Genomic DNA, 19683 nt, shown 5'->3' with positions numbered 1-19683 from the left:
GAGGAATGCGTGTCTTTTAAAAAATGAGTATCCTAAGGAATGTGCAAACACTAAGAGTGAATAAGAAAAGGGTTTTCTGGAAATCAGTGGAATCCTGCATGCCTGGGTTAAAATTTTGAATCTGCCACTTACTAGTTGTAAGCTTTCTTTTCCTCATCTATAAAACGGGGGAAATAATGACGATTAAAAGAAATAATGTATGTAAAGCTTTTTAGCACTTAGTAGGTCCTCAATAAATATTAATTTTCTATCTACTTTCTATTACCTAAGTTCTATTGGACTATATATTAATAATTCTATGAGACTGGGTAAAGGAGAAGCTGAGAAAACAAGATGGCAAGATTAATTATATTTTTGTTTGTTTCTTGTGTAACTGGTACTTTTTGTTCATTTGTTTTTCTTTTCAAGAGACTATTTTTTAGAGCAGTTTTAGGTTCTTAGAACAATGCCAAATTGCTCTTTTTCAGGGGGCCTCGGAGGTGGCTGGCTGCTTCAGGAAGAAGCTGAACATCTCTTTCCCAGCCACTGGCTGCCAGAAACTCATTGAAGTGGATGATGAACGCAAACTTCGTACCTTTTATGAGAAGCGTGTGGCCACAGAAGTTGCTGCTGCCCGGCTGGAGTGGCTTGATAGTTGAGTGTTGACCTATGAACCAGGAGGTCACGGTTCGATTCAGGGCACATGCCAATGTGGGGTGTGCAGGAGGCAGCCGATCCATGATTCTCTCTCATCATTGATGTTTCTGTCTCTCTCTCTCTCCCTCTCCCTTCCTCTCTGAAATCAATAAAAAAAATATTTAAAAATTAAAGTTAAAAAAAAAGAAAGAAGTTGCTGCTGATGCTCTGGGTGAAGAATGGAAGGGTTCTGTGATTCAAAGCAGTGGTGGGATGACAAACTGGGATGACAAACCAGGTTTCCCCAGGAAGCAGGGTGTCATGACCCACGGCTGTGTCTGCCTGCCGCTAAGGGGTGTTCCTGCTATAGACGGAGGAGGACTGGAGAGAGAAAGTGCAAATCTGTTCAGGGTTACGTTGCAGATGCCAATCATAGTGTTCTCAACGTGGTCATTGTAAACAAAAGGGGAGAAAGATGTTCCTGGTCTCATGTCGCCTGGGGCCCAAAAGAGGAGGCAGAATCCGGAAACTTTTCAGTCTCTCTAAAGAAGATGATGTCTGCCTGTATGTTGAGAGAAAGCCCCTAAACAAAAAAAAAGTAAGGCCCTGGCCAGTGTGGCTCAGTTGGTGGAACATCGACCCATGCACGGAGAAGTGGAAGGTTCGATTCTGGTCAGGGCACATGCCTGGGTTGTGGGCTCAATCCTAAGTAGGGGGCGTGCAGGAGGTGGCCAATCAATGGTTCTCTCTCATGGATGTTTCTCTCTCTCCCTCTCCCTTTCTTCTCTTTCTAAAAAATCAATAAAAAACATATTAAAAAAGAAGAAGGTAAGAAACCTCAGACCAACGCACCCAAGATTCAGTGTCTTGTGACTCCCAATGTCCTGCAACAGCAACACAAATGTCAGCGTGCTGCGCTGCAGAAACAACATCCTGAGAGAAAGCAGGAAGAGGCCACAGATGCGCTGAAGAGAGTGAAGGAGGCCAAAGAAAGATTTGCCAAGAGTCCTCTCTGAGAGCTTCTACCTCTAAGTCCGATTTCCAGTCAAAAATGAGATTTTTCTAAGAGGAATGAATACATCAGAACAAACTTCAAATCTCAAAAGAAAAAGAAGAAAAATGATAAATCAAATTTTAAATGCGATTATTGGTTCTGCAGCATCTTCATTTCAGGACCCTATGTTATGTGCCCAGGCGAGTTTACATTGCCCCTTTGGCATGTGAAAGGAGTGACGCCTGTATACATTTTCTCTCTTTTAAAACATCAGTTTTGTCTTGAATGTTTCATTTTAGGATCTTCCTCTCTTATAAAAAAAACAAGGTGATTCAAAGAGTATAGGGTTTGAGGAGGGATCTTTGAAATCCAAGGCCAGGGACTGACCCGCACCACAAGCTGGCTGCCTCTCCTCGGGAGTAAATGCCTCACCCTGGCACCTGTTGGAATCCTAGATCATCCTCTGGCCTGGGTGAGGGGCTTGGTGGAGAAGCAGTGTGTTGTTCTCTGAACTGGGTACCAGGAATTGGCTGCCCCAGTTAGTAACATGTCCTGACACTTTTTGGACTTCCCCGGCTAATTTTAAAGCAACTGGCAGGACGGACTGATTTTAAAGAAACAAGGATGGGGCTCTGTACCTAAAGGAAAACAAAACTGGCCCTGGCCGGGTAGCTCAGTTGGTTAGAGTGTTTTCCCCGATACCCCGAGGTTAAGGGTTCAATCCCTGGTCAGGGCATATACAAGACTGAACCAATGAATGCGTAAATAAGAGGAACAACAAATTGATGTTTCTCTCTCTTCCTTCCTCTCTTTCTCTTTAAAATCAATCAATAAAAATTTTAAAGAGGAGAACAGAAGCAATTTATGATCCTTTCAGGATCATACAGACTCATTTACAGACTCATTTTTCAAACAAAGTCTATTCCACATGCAAATATAACATAAATATGATGCAAAACATCTCAGGGGGGCTGCCTCTTTTAAAATATCTCTAAAGCAAAGAAAGTGACTGGCTGAGCTTGATATCCTCTGGGCTTTGGCCTTTACTCTGAAGGAACATGTAGTAGACTTCCTAATGTTCTTGGTAGGAGGTCAAAGAGTGTATGGCTTTTTAATATTTACTTCACTTCTGGCTTTTGTCATAACTGAAGGATTAATTCCTCAACCCTTTTCTCAGGCCGGGATAAATTGCGATTAGGCACCATGCTAAAAATAACTGTAAAAATCCCATTTGCAAGAGCATTACATACACAACAGAGGGACTCATTTCTCTCTGACTTTCCGGCTTATTTAGAGATTCGGATGATTCAGACCATAACAAAACAGGCCAGTGGAACTGCCTCTTGGATTTATGCCCCTGTATTTCCTACAGGGTTGTGTCGCCTCTTCACTCTCCTTTCTTGGCTGAGGTTTCTGGCACATGGAGAGTAGGAGGAGTTCCCAGAGAAAGACGTTGACCATATTTCTGCTGGGAGGGCTTTCCTCATCAGCGGTAAAGGTCAAATGGCTTCCGTTGATGATGCTGAGCCATTTAAGGATCCCACTGAAGACAGAGGGTCCCCCCCCCCCCCCCCCCCCCCGCCGCCACCTCCAGTACCGCATATTCCAACTGCCTGTCATGTCTCTCCAAAGCCCTCTTTCACTGCTCTGGCTCCAAGTGATTGATCTCTCACCTTTCTGCTTTTTTTTTGGAACTAGGATTTATCTACTGAGTAATAATATCATTGACTTTTTGTTTTGTTTTGTATTTGAGGATTTTTTTAAAAAAAATCTAGTTTTCTTCAATGAGATCATTATTATCTGGAGAGTAGGGACAGTCTCTTTTGAAATGCCTATTACAGGTTCTGTACCCCCAGAACAGTGTCGGGTAGTGGGAAGAGTCAGGCAGCATGTTTGCTGAATGATTACTATATAGGCCAAAAGGTATATTCCAACTTGAAAGGTCTAGATTGGAGTCCGGTCTCTGCTGTATGTAGGTGTGACAAATATTTTTTCTGAGCTTCTGTTTACTCATGTCTAAAGTGGGGATGTTAATATTTATCCTTAAGAGAGTTAGTATTTATTGAGCCTTTACTATGTGCCAACTGCTGTCCTAAGTATTTTAAGTGTATCAGCTCATTTAATTATCACACCAGCCTTCAGATGCCAATGCTACTATTAACTCCATTTTACAGATGGGTACACAGAGGTTCAGAAGTGCTCAGATATATTAAGTAACTTGCTGAAGGTCACACAATAAAGAGAAGAAGAGCAGTTTTAAAGCCTAAAAATCTAGCACCAGAAACCAACACTTTTAATTACTATGCAATAGAACTAGTCATACATAAATGTTGGCTAGCTGAGGAAATAGCCCAGAGGTGGCAAGCACCTTACTCAGGGCACAAAGTGAGTTACACTCAGCCAGGCCTGGCATTCACGTGGTCTGACTCCTGGCCCAAAACTAAAGTTTTGTTTTTGTTGTTTGTTATTATTTGTTAAATTGTAATGTGCAGGTTATCAATAATAAACAAAACCATAAAAATAATGATTTTTTTCTCCTAGCCATTATCTCTTCCTGGAAATTTGTTTCATTCTTTCAGGCTGTTGTTTCTTATTTATTTTTGTTTGTTTAAAAATTTTTGTTTTTGTTTTTTTAGGCTGTTGCTGTTTAAAACACAAAAATCTCCTTAAGCATTTAGATCCATAAAACTGCATTATCTTACAAGGACTTTCCCCCCCAAAATGTAAAAAGCCTTATTTTTTCAAATAAAAACACAGTATGCTCCTTGCAAAAAACACACACAAAAACAAACAACAACAACAACAAAAAGACAATAAAGTAAAAATCCTCTAAACCCTACTATCCAAAGATAACCATTCTTATATTTTAGTTTTATTCTTCCTATGTATATATAGTAGTAGACACTTTTTACAGGCTCATTTATTCCATTTTGTAATATGTTTTAAAAAATCTGTATCTGTCAGTTCATGATAAAGTTAGAGCTATAGCTTCATTTTTATTGGCTGCATAGTATTCCATTTCATTGATGTGCTGTCATTTATTTGAAATTTATCTGAAATTAGGGATTATGTTTGAGTAGGTGGGGAGTGAATCTTCCAAAATTTCAACTGCTAACCTCAGAAACTAAAGATCCCAGAATAATGATGACTATGCTATATATTTGGTCAATTGCTTTCAGTTTCAGTTGCATTAAAGGAGGAATGTGGTAATTATAAAGATAAATATGTTTAAAAAATACATAAAGAGGGTTTACATTTTATAATGTATGCCCTTTTCTCTTTAATTATCTGTCATTTGGAATGGTAGAAAAAAGCTCCTTCCTCTTCTTAATAAGATGGTTTAACTTTTCTTTGGTGGTTCTCAATGGTAAACATTTAAATCTGACCTCTAAGCGAATTTTTGTGACCTTGCAAATGGAATACTTTAACTGCTTTGCAACCTGCAAACTCCTTACTTTTATGGGAGTCTCAAACTGTAGAATTTTAGCATGTGTTCATGCATAGCTATACCTCAGAGGAACCCATGTCAAGACATAATTATGGTCTTCTAATTTTATACTACTACCAGTCAGCCCTCAGAATCTGTGGGGGATTGGTTCCAGGACCCCCATGGATACCAAAATCCAAGGATGCTAAAATACCTTATATAAAATAGCATAGTAATTGCCTATAATCATGCATATCCTTCCATATGCTTTAAATCATCTCTAGATTACTTATAATACCTTATACAATGTAAATGCTATATAGCTAGTTGTCATGATGGATTGTTTAGGGAATAATGACAAGAAGTTGTACATATTTAGTACAGAGTCAACCATTGTAGGCCTGACTACATAGTACACATCAGCAACAACATAACATTTTTATTCCCAACTATTTTCCAGTCATGGTTGGTTGAATCCTCCTATGAGGAACCGAAGGATACTGATGGCCAACTGTACAACTGTACATATTTACTAGCTTTGTGATCCAGAGTTGCACTGTATATTAGTGCATGGGTATGAGGCGACTGAATTCCATAAGCATTCTGCCCCCCAAACCATTGCCCTTGGTTGATTCTACCCTGCCTGTGGGTGTGGGTGGGTGTGTACCTTTTTTCTTAAAAAAATATTTTTTTATTGATTTTTAGAGAGGAGAGGAAAGGGAGAGATAGAGAGAAACATGGATTGGCTGCCTCCAGCATGCCCCCTACCTGGGTATGTGCCCTGACTGGAAATTGAACCAGCAACCTTTCGGTCCACAGGATGACACCCAACCACAGCAGCCAGACCAGGTACCCTTTTCTAATTTGCAAGGTGGCACAGGTATACAGAACCCCATAGGGGAGGGGAGCCGGAGAGTCTTTCAGCATGTCAGTTTCTCTGAGCCTCAGTCTTATTTGTAAAACTAAGTTATATATGCTTATCTAGTCTGAGTCAGATTGTTGGGAGGTCAAGTTATACATATGAAAACGCTTTTATAAGCAGTGTGTGATATCAATATTTAATAATAAAAATAATTACTATTATTATGTCCTTGGCCTTTTTCCCCCAGCCACTTGGCATGCCCCAGTAAGTGCAAGAACAAAATTGTACAGGTGGGCCCACTCAATTTTTGTAAAATCTTTTGACATTCCTGAATGAGTGTGGCTAAGGAAAAAGTTGCAAACTCCTGGCTATGACAAGTCCTAAACTCCTGATTTGTGGTTAGTTTAGTTCTCTTTGGCATCCAACCAGGTACTGTACTTTATTTACTTTGGCGGGTACTTTACTGCCAATATACCTGGAGGATTTTAGCTTAGGTAGGTCACCTTTCCTTTAAATGGGCCAAGATATCATGGCTGTCTGTACGTTCACACGGAAAATATTCGTTATCAGGTGTTAGTAATTATTTATCAAGCCAGTAACTGTCTGGTTAGACTGTCTTTGGCTCAGGTCATTAGTTCATGAAGTCAGTCAGAAAGCCCACTCTGGAAGGATTTTAGCTCTTTTATCTATGAGGAAATTGAGGCCCTAAGAGTTTATAAACAACTCGTCCAATGCAGGCTGCGATGATAACTGGCACCCTCTAATTTTTAAAAGTAAAATATGTTGCAAGGATACCATAAAACCACAGAATCCAAGACCACCTGGAGCATGTTCCTGACTTGTACCTGAAGAGAAAAGCTAAGGTTTCAAAGGTGATAGGAAAGAGTTTGGGATCCTCGCGCGTTAGGACCGCTCAGCCCAGCTCCGAGCTCCGGGTCCCCACCGGCTTCGCTTCTCCCACTTCCTAGGCTACCTTGCTAGCCCCGCCCCCTTCAGGTGGCCGGGTCGCTTCCTGGTAGCCCCGCCCCGCCCCACCCAAGCGGAACCAATGTCCGTCGGCTCCAGGGTCAGCCGGATCTTTCTCGCTCAGACTCTTCTCAGCGGTGACTCGGCAGCAGCGTCTCGCGTCATCAGTGACAGCCCCGACCCTTGCTACGCTTTGCGTCGCTCTGCCAGGAGCAGTCACCTCCTCCTTGGCAAATAGTCCTCGGCAGGGTCCGAGTTTTCTTGGAGAACAGGAGAGGGGAGGCACGGGAAGTTGCAGTCAGAGGACGCGGAATCGACAAGGGGAGGAAGATAGGGACCGAGGTTTTGGCGATAGTGTGTGAACTTAGTTAAAAAACTCCCTTCCTCCTAAGGATCCCTCCGCCTGCAGTAGCGGTGGTGTGGCCGAGGGAGCCGCCATTTTGGATGTTCGGTTCCTGCTGCCACTGCTGCCGCCGCCCCCGGAGCTGCTGGTTTCATTCGAGGTTTCGGGCCGGTGAGTGTCACTCGCAGCGCTAAGAAGCATTTTGCTGCTTTTGCCCCACGCCTGCCGGGAGCGCTCGGCCGGAAGCTTCCCAGGGCTCCGGTCCCAGGCTGTGGGGGGTGAGACGAGAGGACCGAGGCTGGGCCAGGAGGGGCCCGGAGCCCCAGGGGCTGCTCCCACTTCTTGCCCGCCGACCCTGAGGCCTCGGACCGGGAGGCTGTGCGCACCACTGCGTTCCGTGCTGTGGAGTTGCCCGGCCGGCGCCCGCCTCCTTGGACCCATTGACTTTATCGGGCTGCGACCCTTCTTTGAGGGCTCATTCAGAGAGCCACGTACCAACATTTTTTTTGCATCTTGTACCCGAGTCAGGTCTTTCGTAGAACTCTTCAGCATTTCCAAGTGCTAAGTTAATTGCTGTCTGCACCTGCAATGCCGTCCTCTCAGAAGCGGACATCGGCCTCGCCTCCTTCTAATCTTCCGACCAACTTCTTTCCTAATTTTCCGCTGTGTGTGTGTGTGTGTGTGTGTGTGTGTGTGTGTGTTCAAACTCACCTTCCAGTACACTGCTTACCCTTCTCTCAAACTCCTGATCCTGCGGACGTCAGTTTCTAATAATTCTCCCCATCTTCCCGACTGCCTCAAAGAGTCGGGACGGTTGATTCTGTTTCCCTGTTAGGGTTGGGTGTCTCGCTCAGAGTGTACTTCTGCCGTGAATGTTTATAAAGCTGATTAAATGGCTTTTTGGGGGAATAGGTAGGGAGGAGGCTGTCAGGTGTTTTCTCATTTTGTGGAACCCCTTCTTGTGCTGAACATTTAGCTTTTTGGTGCTCATTGACACTTATGTGTTTTTCTTGGTGTTATATGTCCTTGGGCATGAAAATCTGCCTGTGAAGAAGAATCTTCATCTGATAAAGGTAGAAAGGAATGTAACTTTTTTTTTTTTGGCCGCTGTAGGGATTAGTTAACAGAACAGAGGAGTGAATGAAGATTTCTTAGTGCTCTTAACTTTCAGGTATTTTGCTCTGTAATGATCTTAGCTGACTGATCCTAAAAAATACTTGGATTTTCCAGGGAATAGTTGGGATTCCTCTGCTCCCAGTAAGATTTGTCAGACTATATACACGTTAACCTTCAGTTTAAAAATAGAGATTCTCCAGGTACCCGTAATCTCACCACTTTAGAAAATGTTTTTATTTATTTTGAGAGACAGAGAGGGAGAGTGATAGAGAGAAACATCGGTGGCTGTCTCCTGCACGCATCCCCACTGGGGATCAGGGCTCGTGCCCTGACCAGGAATCAACCCCACGACCTCCTGGTTCCTGGGTGGACGTTCAACTGGTGAGCCTCACCGGCCGGGCATCGCCACTTTTATTCTACCCTTAAGTATGTTTGCAGTATAGCATGCTTGAATGAAAAGCATTTCACAGTAATTCTCTGATGATTTCCTACATTTCAAGTTAGTATGTGTAATTGAATCCCCTCTATGTCATCTTAGCCTGGGTTTTTACATTCTCAAAAGAGCAATAACTTATTTGAGATTACAGTCTAGTGACTGATGAAACTAAAATGTATAACTTGAACTGGGTCAAATCTTTCAATTCTTCCAATTCATGTACAAATGCATTTTTCTTATCGTCAGATTATCAGGTAGTACATTCCTGTACCGGTCATATGATGTCTTAGTAGAAGACTGAATGTTTTCATTGTAAATAGTCAGTGTTCTTGTTTTAAGGAGACTTTTTTAAAAAAAATCTTAGTTACTATTTGTGTATTGACTCTGAAGCTATGGAGTTATTTATTTATTTTTGGTTTAAAGCAGGGGTGGGGAACTTCTGGCCCTTCCTTCGGTCTGTCCCTGCCAAGGCAACCGAAGGCAGGGCTCAAAATTCAATAAACCTAGGAGCTTTTTTTCATAGCAATATGAATTTATATTAAATTAATTAAATTAAGCGAATGATGTTATAAATATCCCAATGGCCCTTGGCAGAAAAAAGGTTCCCCACCTCTGATTTAAAGCAACTGTCAAATACCAAACATTGTGGAATACTCACTCATTTACTAAATATGCCCTTGTAGTTGCTACTGAAATGTTTCATCTCTGAGTTACAGGTTTAAAACAAGGTATTGGGCCCTAACCGGTTTGGCTCAATGGATAGAGCGTCAGCCTGTGGACTGAAGGGTCCCAGGTTCGATTCCGGTCAAGGACATGTACCTTGGTTGCGGGCACATCCCCAGTCGGGGGTGTGCAGGAGGCAGCTGATCGATGTCTCTCTCTCATTGGTGTTTCTAACTCTCTATCCCTCTCCCTTCCTCTCTGTAAAAAATGAATAAAATATATTAAAAACAACAACAACAACAAAAAAACACCCAACAAGGTATTGGAAGAGCTATTAGATAGGTGTTATTTAACTCAGTTCATTTTGTGGCACACTGTACTGGTATTTAAATGTTTTGCATTCAATTGGAGAAAGTGTCTTTTTGTCTTACAAATTATAAGCAAAATGGTGTTTAGTGCATTGTTGATTTATCAGAACCGACAGACTTGAATGTCTGCTTTGTCTAACCGTGTTGGGATTATACTTGAAATTATTATTCAGGAAACCTTAATTCATTTTCTTTTGGGAGCAGTTCTTTGGTATGTTTCATTGACAGCAAGCTCTAGATTTGAGAGTGAAACTATAAAGTATAAAAATTGTCAGCAAAACCTTTGGTGACCTATTTATTTTTTAAAGTAGTCTTGAAATCAGTTTTGTACTGAAACAAACCCGGGTTTTTGTGATTTATGAAAACTTTTTATACCAATTGAAAAAGTTGAAAAAGTATTTTTTTCAAAAGGTTTGTTTTTTATTAATTCTTACCTGAGGATATTTTTCCATTGATTTTTTTAGAGAGAGTGGAAGGGAGGTGGAAGACTCAGAGAGAAACAATTGGTTGCCTCCCACACCCTCCACTTGCCCCCAATCAGGGTGGGGATTGAACCTGAAACCAAGGTGTGTGCCTTTGACCGGAATTGAATATAAGAGCTTAGATAAATCTACATGTTCTCCTAATTTTAAAAACTGACCTGATCCTTCAGTACTGGTGCGGATGCTCTATCCACTGAGAAAAACTGGCTAGGGCTCAAAAGATTATTTTTAATTAAAAAATTGAATTGGGAAGCTACTTACCAAAACAGATTTTTGAAATGCTTATTTCATATTTGATGAGGATTTAAAAGTTTTGTGTATACAGAGGGACTTAATTGATATAAAAATTTTTAAATTATTATTTGGGTTTAGTGTCAGAAAATCTACAACAATAACTTTTCTTCAAACTCCCAACAACTTGTTTAGCTGTTTTTGGTGTTTATGATTCAATTTTTATTTGCTTTCATTTATCCCTTTGTTACATTTATTCAGTTTCTTTCATTCAGGATAATATTTAAAGTAGCAAGCAATTTTAAAATGAGGAGAACATGTAGATTTATCTAAGCTCTTATATTTCTTGGCTTACAGGATTTGAAAATCATCTTTGTCAAACAGTAGCAGAATATTTTCATTTGCCTTTTTGCATAGAAAATCTAATTTTTTGTAAAGGCAGTCATTTCTATCTTTAAAATATGTGTAAGATTTTTTCTTCACTGAAGGAGTAGCACATCCCACTTAATTTGGTATGAATTCTGGTTACTAGAACAGTCACATCCATGTTTGAAGGGCCCTGAAGTAAGTAAATAGATAAAAAACATACTTGCCAAACTTGAGTCAGCATCAACTAACATTTGTGTAAAAGTGCAAGGTTTAGGATAATGTGATTGAAACGAGAAATGCTTTTTTATCACAGAGTACTTAGAAGTTTTTTGTTTGTTTGTTTTTTGGCCCACTTAAACCACTGGAGCGAGAAAATTATTAATAAGTTATAAATGTTGTCAGTGAAAAATAGACTTAGAATGAAAAAATTCATTTTTTAAAAGGTGGAGAAGATATTTGTGACTTTTGTACTTTATGAATATTTAAAGACATCTTAAAGGCAAGTAGTTTCCGCCCCCCTTTCTCTGTTGTTACAGAGTGACAGTCACTGTGTAACCTGACACAAAGTTGCTTTGCTCACTCCAGCTTGCTTGTTGTAGCTGACTATATTTTCATTGTACCAACCATCCTAGGCTTTTCAGCTTGTCTGGCTTGAGGTTAATGTTATGTATTCTTGGGAAGAGTAAATATGAGAAAGACATGAACTTAAATCTTTGGAACTGTAAAATTTTTGCACATCCCTTTTTACAAGGCTTTGGGTTAAAATAAAGACTGCCATAGAATAGATGGTGTACAGTATTTGGTTATAAGATCTAACTTGTAAATGACCACACAGTTGTACACCTCAAATTAAAAGAAGTTCCATTAGTGTCTTTACAGCTCCATTTAGTGAAACTATTTACTAAACCTCACTATTGGGAAATTGTTCAGTTTTAAGCTGAAGAAAAGGAAGGGAAGATAATTTTTTATTCCTTTTTAGAAGTCTGTACAAAATATTTGGTTCCCTTCTCACTTTATGAAAATTTTGAATACATGATACTTTAAAAATATGGTCAAAATACTGGTTTGAGATGAATGCTGAAAATAATTAGGCACATGTGCAGAGTAATTGAATCTTGGCTGGTATTAGTTTTTTTGTATGATCCTTGAAGGAAAGTATTGTAAGAGGAAAGAACCTTTTTTTCTGATAGTACCCGATATATGTGGTGTTTTATAAATGTGTATTTATCTCTACCAGGTAATGCTTGACCTCTGTATTTTCTTTTAAAACTTTCCATGATGAAAGCTTAATAAATGTTGATTATTTTAGAAAGTAGAATGAGGAAGTAGCTTACAATTTGATTTTATTAGCATGTAGTTGTATTATTTTTATTTACATATACTGAAGTTTTTGCTGTTCCTTGAATACTCCATGTTCTTTCACTCTCCTTATACCTGTTCTTCCTATACCTGGAATCTTTCTCCCTCCACCAGTGAACCTGTTCTTCCTTCTCTCTATACCCCCAGGCAAAGAGGCGCAGCCCTTTTTTAGTACTTATTGTCTACTTTCCCTGTGTCTTCAGAAGATAAGAACCATCTAATTTGGAGTATCCCTAGTGCAAAGCACAGTGCCTGACAGCTAGTAGCTACTCTGTGGAGTAGATTATATGAATGAAAATAATATGAAAAAAATTGTTCTGGTGCTCAGCTATATGGTAATTGGTCGATGCTAGAGCCAAAAGCTGTCAGGGTGCTGAGTGAATTATGTGAATCTACTGCAGGTCATTTACTTGTGACTGGTAGAGTTGATGTCAATGCAGTTTATTTTCAGGTGTAGGAAACATACAAAACCTTGTCTTCACGACTTTGAAAAATTATTTATTTGTTTAATTCTGAAATTGCTATTATCCTTTACTCTTTGTGATTTACTCAGACTTTTTCTTATGCAAAAGCTTCAAGCAGACAGCAAAGAAATCTACTCTTCCCGCCACCTTTTTTTCTTTTGAATGGCTATTATGTAATTTATTATGCTAAGGAAACTAATAATGAATTGAGAACTTCAGACTTTTCCCCCACCCCGAAATGGAAATATGTTGATAGTTCATTGATTTGTTAATTGACTCTCCGTTAGTGTTTGAATAATCTACTTTATAGTGCTAAGGGTTTTTGTTTTTTCATCTATCTTAACTTACAAAATAATAGGTATCCATTGCAATAAGTGAAAAAAATTTAAAGACATACTTATAAAAATATTTTTATTGATTTCAGAGAGGAAGGGGGAGAGAGAGGGAGAGAGAGAGAGAGAGAGAGAGAGAGAGAGAGAGAGGAGAGAGAGAGAGAGAGAGAGAAACATCAGTGATGAGAGAGAATCCTTGATCGGCTGCCTCCTGCAAGATGTAGCTTTTTTAAATCTGTTTTTGGCCACACTGGGAATTGACCCCATTAACCTGGGCATTTGCCCTGACTGGGGATCGAACTGTGACCTCCTGGTTCATAAGTTGATGCTCAGCCACCAAGCCAAGCTGGCTGGGCTAAAGACATACTTTTAAGAAAGCTATTCATTTCCACCCTAGCCGGTTTGGCTCAGTGGATAGAATGTTGGCCTGTGGACTAAAGGGTCCTGGGTTTAATTCCGGTCAAGGGCACATGCCCAGGTTGCAGGATTGGTTTCCAGTGGAGGGCATGCAGGAAGCAGCCAGTCAGTGATTCTCTCTCATCATTGATGTTTCTATCTCTCTCTCCCTCTACCTTCCTCTCTAAAATAAAAAACGAAAATAATTTAAAATAAATAAAAGCTATTCATTTCCCTCAACCCCTTTATTATTACTTCCTAGCCATTTTACTTCATTATTTCTCTCCATGCTTTGGTCAAATACTATAGATACTTACGTAAGTGTAAATATGTAGAGCTTCTTTGTTTTTATATTACTCTGTAACAGGCTTTTCTTAACACATCATGGTCAGTAAATATAAATCTATTTTGTTCTTTTAAACATCGCTATTATATCTCATAGTATAGATGTACCATATATAATTTATTTTGCTATTTTTATGTGGACATTCAGATTGTTTCTAGATTTTGCTACCACTAACAGTGTTACAGTGAATATCCTTGTACATATTACCTTATTTGCTGATGCTTTTATTTTTTATTTATTTCTTTATTTAAAATATATTTTTATTGATTTCAGAGAGGAAGGCAGAGAGAGAGAGAGAGAGAGAGAGAGAGAGAGAGAGAGAGATCAATGAGGAGAGAGAATCATGGATCGGCTGCGTCCTGCACGCCCCCAACTGGGGATGGAGCCTGCAACCCGGGCATGTGCCCTGACCGGCAATCGAACCCGGGAGCTCCTGGTTCATGGGTCGATGCTGAACCACTGAGCCACACCGGCCGGGCTTGCTGATGCTTTTATTTCTGCAAATAGTCTCCAAGATGGGATTTCTGGGTTAAAGGAAGTATATTTTACATATTATTGTCAGATTACTCTTTAAATAGGTTGTCATAATTTCCATCCCTATAGGCAGTGGGTTTTCCATATTGTCACATTGTTAGATGTAATTATTTAATTTTTACTGGACTGCTATGTGATAAATGGTTTCTCAGTTTTGTTTTAAATTTAATTTCCTTGACTGTTACTAGAGCTAGCTTTTTTTTTTTTTTCTCGTTAACCCTCAGTTGAGAATATTTTTCCATTGATTTTTTTTTTTAGAGTGGGGAGGGGCTGCAGGAGAGAAACATAGATGTGAAAGAGATACACATTGATTGGTTGCACACACCTGGCCAGGGCTGGGGATCGAACCTGCTACCCAAGTACCTGCCCTTGACCAGGAATCCAAACCTTGACCTGTGACCTGACCCTTCCATGCTAAGGCCAGTGCTCTAACCACTGCTCTAACACCAGCCAGGGCAAGAGCTAGCTTTTTTTGTTGTTAATTCCCACCCGAGATATTTTCCCATTGATTTTTAGAGAGAGTGGAAGGGAGGGGGAGAGACAGTGAGAGAGAAACATCGATGTGAGAGAGACACATCGATTGGTCGCCTCCCATGTGCACCCTGACCAGGGCTGGGGGCTGAGCCTACAGCCGAGGTACGTGTCTTTGACTGGAATTGAACCTGGGACCCTTCAGTCCACAGGCTGATGCTTTATCCACCAAGCCAAACCAGGTAGGGCAAGAGCTAGCTTTTTTTGATTTTTATTTTTCCCCATTTGGATTTCCTTTATTGAGAATTGATGTTCTTGGTTCATTTTTAAGTTTTTCTCCTTACCTTGTAGGAACCCCTTATGGTAAATTAATTCTTTGTTGTATGACACATATATTTATTCATCTGGAATTAACTTTATATGGTATGAAGAGTGTTGGGGGGGTCTTAGGGTTTTCCTTTGTATAGAGAGCCAACTATGTCAGGCCTAAATAAACCATTCTTTAAAAAAACCCATTTGGTAATTTCTTTAAAAAAATGTTTTTATTGACTTTAGAGAAAGAGGAAGAGAGAGAGAGAGAGAGAGAGAGAAACATTGATGAGAGAGAAACATTGATCGGCTGCCTCCTGCACTCGTACTGGGGATGGACCTGGCAACCCTGGGCATGTGTCCTGTCCAGGAAGCCAACTGGTAGCCTCTTGGTGCCGGGGATAATGCTCAACCATTGAGCCACACCGGCCAGGCTAAATAATAAACCATTCTTTCCTCAATGAATTAAATACTACCATATCATATGTTAAGTTCCCATATATATTTATTCTATTTCTGGATATTCTGTTTTTCTCTTCCTGTGGTATTATTTTACTGTTTTGAGTATAACAACTTTATAGAAAGTTACACTCTATTAAGAAAAGCTCCTATCACTGTACTTTTAAAATTTCTCTATTCTTTTTTTTAGTTAAAACAATAATTTTATTGCTTGAGTAAGACATTTTGTGCAACCAAGGCAGAGGCTGTGGATGACTATCCTTAAACATTTATTTTATATCTATATTGATGGAAAATAATTCTGTTGACTTCAGAAAACCTCAAAAGGTCTACTATTTGGATTGCATTATATTCATATATTAATTTTGGGAGGTGTGACATTTTTAATGATGACTATTTTTCTTTATTATAATGAAATTTGTTCAGGTCTGGTTTTAGTTTTAGGTCCTTCAGTAAAGGTTTAATTGATTTAATAGTTTTCTTCACCTAGTTCCAATACCTTTATTGCTAAATTTATTCCTTGATATTTTATAGTTTTTGACACTGTTGTCAAGGGACTTTTTCCCTTTCTAACTTATGTCAGAAACTTTGGTTTAAAAAGGTTCTTTAATTTCCTATAACCTTCCCATCCCTGCCCTAGCCCTTTCTTAATATCCCGAATTAACAGAACTTGGATTCATGAAGAATATACTAGGGAAAACTTATCTTAGTATTAAATCACTTATTAATAAACTTTCTAATGCCATCCTGTAGAAAAATAAACTTAGATAAATGTGACTGTTCTTTTAGGATGAATGCCATCTTATTATTTTGAAAGTTTACAGTTTCACTTTATCCATTCTTCTGGTTTTTGTTAAAATTTTTTTGAATTTTAAAGCAAGATTTATTGCTTATAATGTTAATTATTTGAAAGATATCAGAAAACATACAGAAATTAAAAAGGTATCTATATTCACACTAGTCACAGATAATCTCTCTTAACATTTATTATTATGCCCTTTCAGGAATATCTTTAAAAAACTAAGACCTTGTTTTGAGAATTTCGTGACAATTCTTGACAATTGAGGTAGGGAAAGTGAAAACATTTTTTTATTTTATTAGTGTCAGGTTAGATTTGATCCTGTTTATATATCATTGCTTGGCCTTGACTGCTTTTCATGCATCTTAATGCAATTGAATTGTTCACTAGGTGTATTTGCATTTACATACACCTATTTTTAAAATCTCAGATTTGGTGAATTTTGGGTATGGATAATTAAGCATATTAATTACTGTGGTATTTTAAGGAGAATTGAGCTTAAGACCTTTTAGATGGATGCTAGCTGGCTGCCTAGACAGTGTGGTGGTATCTCAATGTGGTGGAACAGCCTACTCCTTAGCCTTGAAGATCCAGAAATTCCATTTCAGTGTTTCATCTAGGGATGATTCAGCCTAAGCAAACTCACTGATGTGTAAGTTAGAATAACAGTGTTGTGATTCACAAGGGGCTAAGCATTTATTACCTGTATCAACTTTCCAGGGCACCCTGTTCCTTGTATGGGGGTACTTGGGAGGCAAGGTACTTGAGAAGGCTGTTAATAATCAGAAAGTTACATTGTAAGCCTGAGACCAAAGCATATAAAGTTGAATGGTCTTGAGTGTTTCATCATTCTAGGCCAGTGATGGCGAACCTATGACACGCGTGTCAGCACTGACACGCGTAGCCATTTCTGATGACACGCGGCCGCATGCCGAGGATGAAACATTTGATGCTCCTGAGGATGAAACATTTGCGACTAGAGTCTTGGAGTTAGTTTTTTCCTCAAAGTGACACACTACCCGAGTTATGCTCAGTTTTTTGGTGAAGTTTGACACACCAAGCTCAAAAGGTTGCCCATCACTGTTCTAGGCTGTAGTAAAACCTGATGAAAGAACTATCCCTGTCCCACAATGGTGTTTGCCTCTCAGTGACCAAAATACTTATCTCCAGATTTAATCTCTTTTATTCAAACAGTGATGTACTAATACTGGTCTCCCCTTTTCTTCATTCTGTAGAACATTTCCCTTCTATAAACACATTTATTCATGCAGGGAAAATAGATCTGTACTACTGCTCTCCCCACCCCCAGAGAGGAAAAACACAAAGACAGTGAAAAAAATTTGCTAAGTTAATTAATGACAGTCGGTACCTATAAGATAATATTAGAAAGTAAAAGTCTGATTGAAGGGTAATACTATTGATTAATTGGTGTAAGCTTCCTAACTATTAAGTATTCTTATTAATTTGGTCATAGTATTTTGCGAGTTGTAAATGCATTAAAGGAATTTATGTGTGTGTGTGTATCCCAAAAATGTATATACATACTTTGAATAATTATAACGGCAGTGTTTATTAAAGTACATTTCATTTTCAAAATTGAGCTATCAGCTGTTAAAGTGTGTGTATGTGTGTATGGAATAAAAATCTGAAATAGGGCTTTTGTGTGGAGCATAATATAATAGTCTGTATGGAGAATGTGAGAAAGAAAGCATGGAACCTTTATTGGAGCATTTTGCTTAGTGTTAACTTAGGTCCCTTCAGCATTCTCAGCCATACTTACAAATCTGACTAGATGTTATACAGTAATATTGGCAAAATTAATTGAAATCTAATTTCTTTTCTTGAATCTTATAGTTTAAAAGGAAGAATTCAAGTACAGTCTTTGTGTTGGGTAGAAAAGGAGGTAATTTTAATATTGAAAATTTGCTTTTAATTTAGAATTCTCTTTAGATTTAGAGCTCAAAATCGCTTTAGGTTTAGGGGAAGAAGGACCACATAGCAGCAGGAGCCCAGTTTTTTTTTGTTATATGTTCTTGATCAATATTTTTAATATGTTCTTGACTTTTGGCTGTCAGTCGCTCACACAGCCCAGTAGCATGAGCTCAGAAGTGGGAAGAATGTTAACTGAGCAGGATTGAGTCCTGATGCCTTTCTCACAGCTGGAGACTTGGTGATTGTTTTTGTCTCTTCTGTTTAAAATTTTATTTCCTGTAATCATTTATCATTTTGATTATTCTTTGGGTAATCTAATTTAGTTAAAGCTCCAACACCTCATTTTGTTGAACCATTTTGCATAAAAATTTTTCAAAAAGTTCCTCTATATTTTCACCATTATCTGCCAAATAACCACTAATGAAATAGAAATACAATAATCTATAATCCCTATACCTTAACAAGTCAGACTTTTAGTTTTTCTGTGTTCTCTGTTCATCCTTGTCCTAAAGAGGGACATTTAATTTGATACAGTGTACAAGCCATGTGAATATAAAACATATGGACAGGCATTGAAAAAAATAATTGAACTACTAAATATAAATGTTTAGATATAAAAGGAGAGATGAATAGAAACACAGTCATAATGTTAGACTTAACATATCTTTCTCAGTTTTTGATGGATTAGGTAGTTCAGTTAATATGAGCAGACAGTATCTGAACTATAAAATTTTTAGAAATGGGTTATTCCACAGATACAATTGTTATCTTTTTAAATTTATTTTTTTATTATTATGTTTTTGTTAATCCTCACCTGAGGATATTTTTCCATTGATTTTTAGGGAGAATAGAAGAGAGAGGGAAAGACAGAGGGAAACATTGATGTGAGAGAAACAACACTGATTGGTTACCTTCTGCGTGAGCCCTGACCAGGGCCCTGGCTGGGGCGGAGCCTGCAACCAAAGTATGTGCCCTTGATCGGAATCAAACCCGGGACCCTTTGGTCTGTGGGCCGACACTCTATCCACTGAGTCAAACAGGCTAGTGCTTAAATATATTTTTACTAGAGCCCTTAGCCCGGCCTGCACCCTCTCTCAGTCTGGTACCCCTTGAGGGACGTCCGCCTGCCAGCTTAGGCCTGCTCCTCCTCTTGCAGTTGGGACCCCTCACTCCTTACCGCCCACCTGCAGCAGAGGCGGGAGAGGCTCCCGCCACCACCGCTGCGCTCGCCAGCCATGAGTCCGGCTTCTGGCTGAGTGGCACTCCCTCTGTGGGAGCACACTGACCACCAGGGGGCAGCTCCTGCGTTGAGCGTCTGCCCCCTGGTGGTCAGTGCACATCATAGCGACTGGTCGTTCCACCATTCGATTTGCATATTAGGGTTTTATTATATAGAATTGTTTCAGAGAG

At 39.3% G+C, this 19683-nt stretch overlaps 1 protein-coding gene and 1 pseudogene across 2 annotated transcripts in view; both read left to right on the top strand.

Annotated features, from left to right (window-relative positions):
* Positions 1-176: 176 nt before the first annotated feature.
* Positions 177-9060, top strand: LOC307092462 (small ribosomal subunit protein eS6-like; annotated as a pseudogene). Its single transcript has 5 exons — positions 177-197; positions 423-602; positions 829-1213; positions 7257-7378; positions 9006-9060. The product of its transcript is annotated as a small ribosomal subunit protein eS6-like (transcript).
* The window catches only part of AP1G1 (adaptor related protein complex 1 subunit gamma 1), a gene marked incomplete at its 5' end in the record, with an annotated part of 92089 nt that continues 79393 nt past the window's right edge, over positions 6988-19683 (top strand). The window contains one exon of the mRNA XM_079800328.1: positions 6988-7378. The remainder of the gene's footprint in view (positions 7379-19683) is intronic.

This window comes from Cnephaeus nilssonii, assembly GCF_951640355.1.
Source record: "Cnephaeus nilssonii genome assembly, chromosome: 20".
NCBI classification, from domain to species: Eukaryota; Metazoa; Chordata; class Mammalia; order Chiroptera; family Vespertilionidae; genus Cnephaeus; species Cnephaeus nilssonii.
This window is presented reverse-complemented; position numbering and strand designations above follow the sequence as displayed.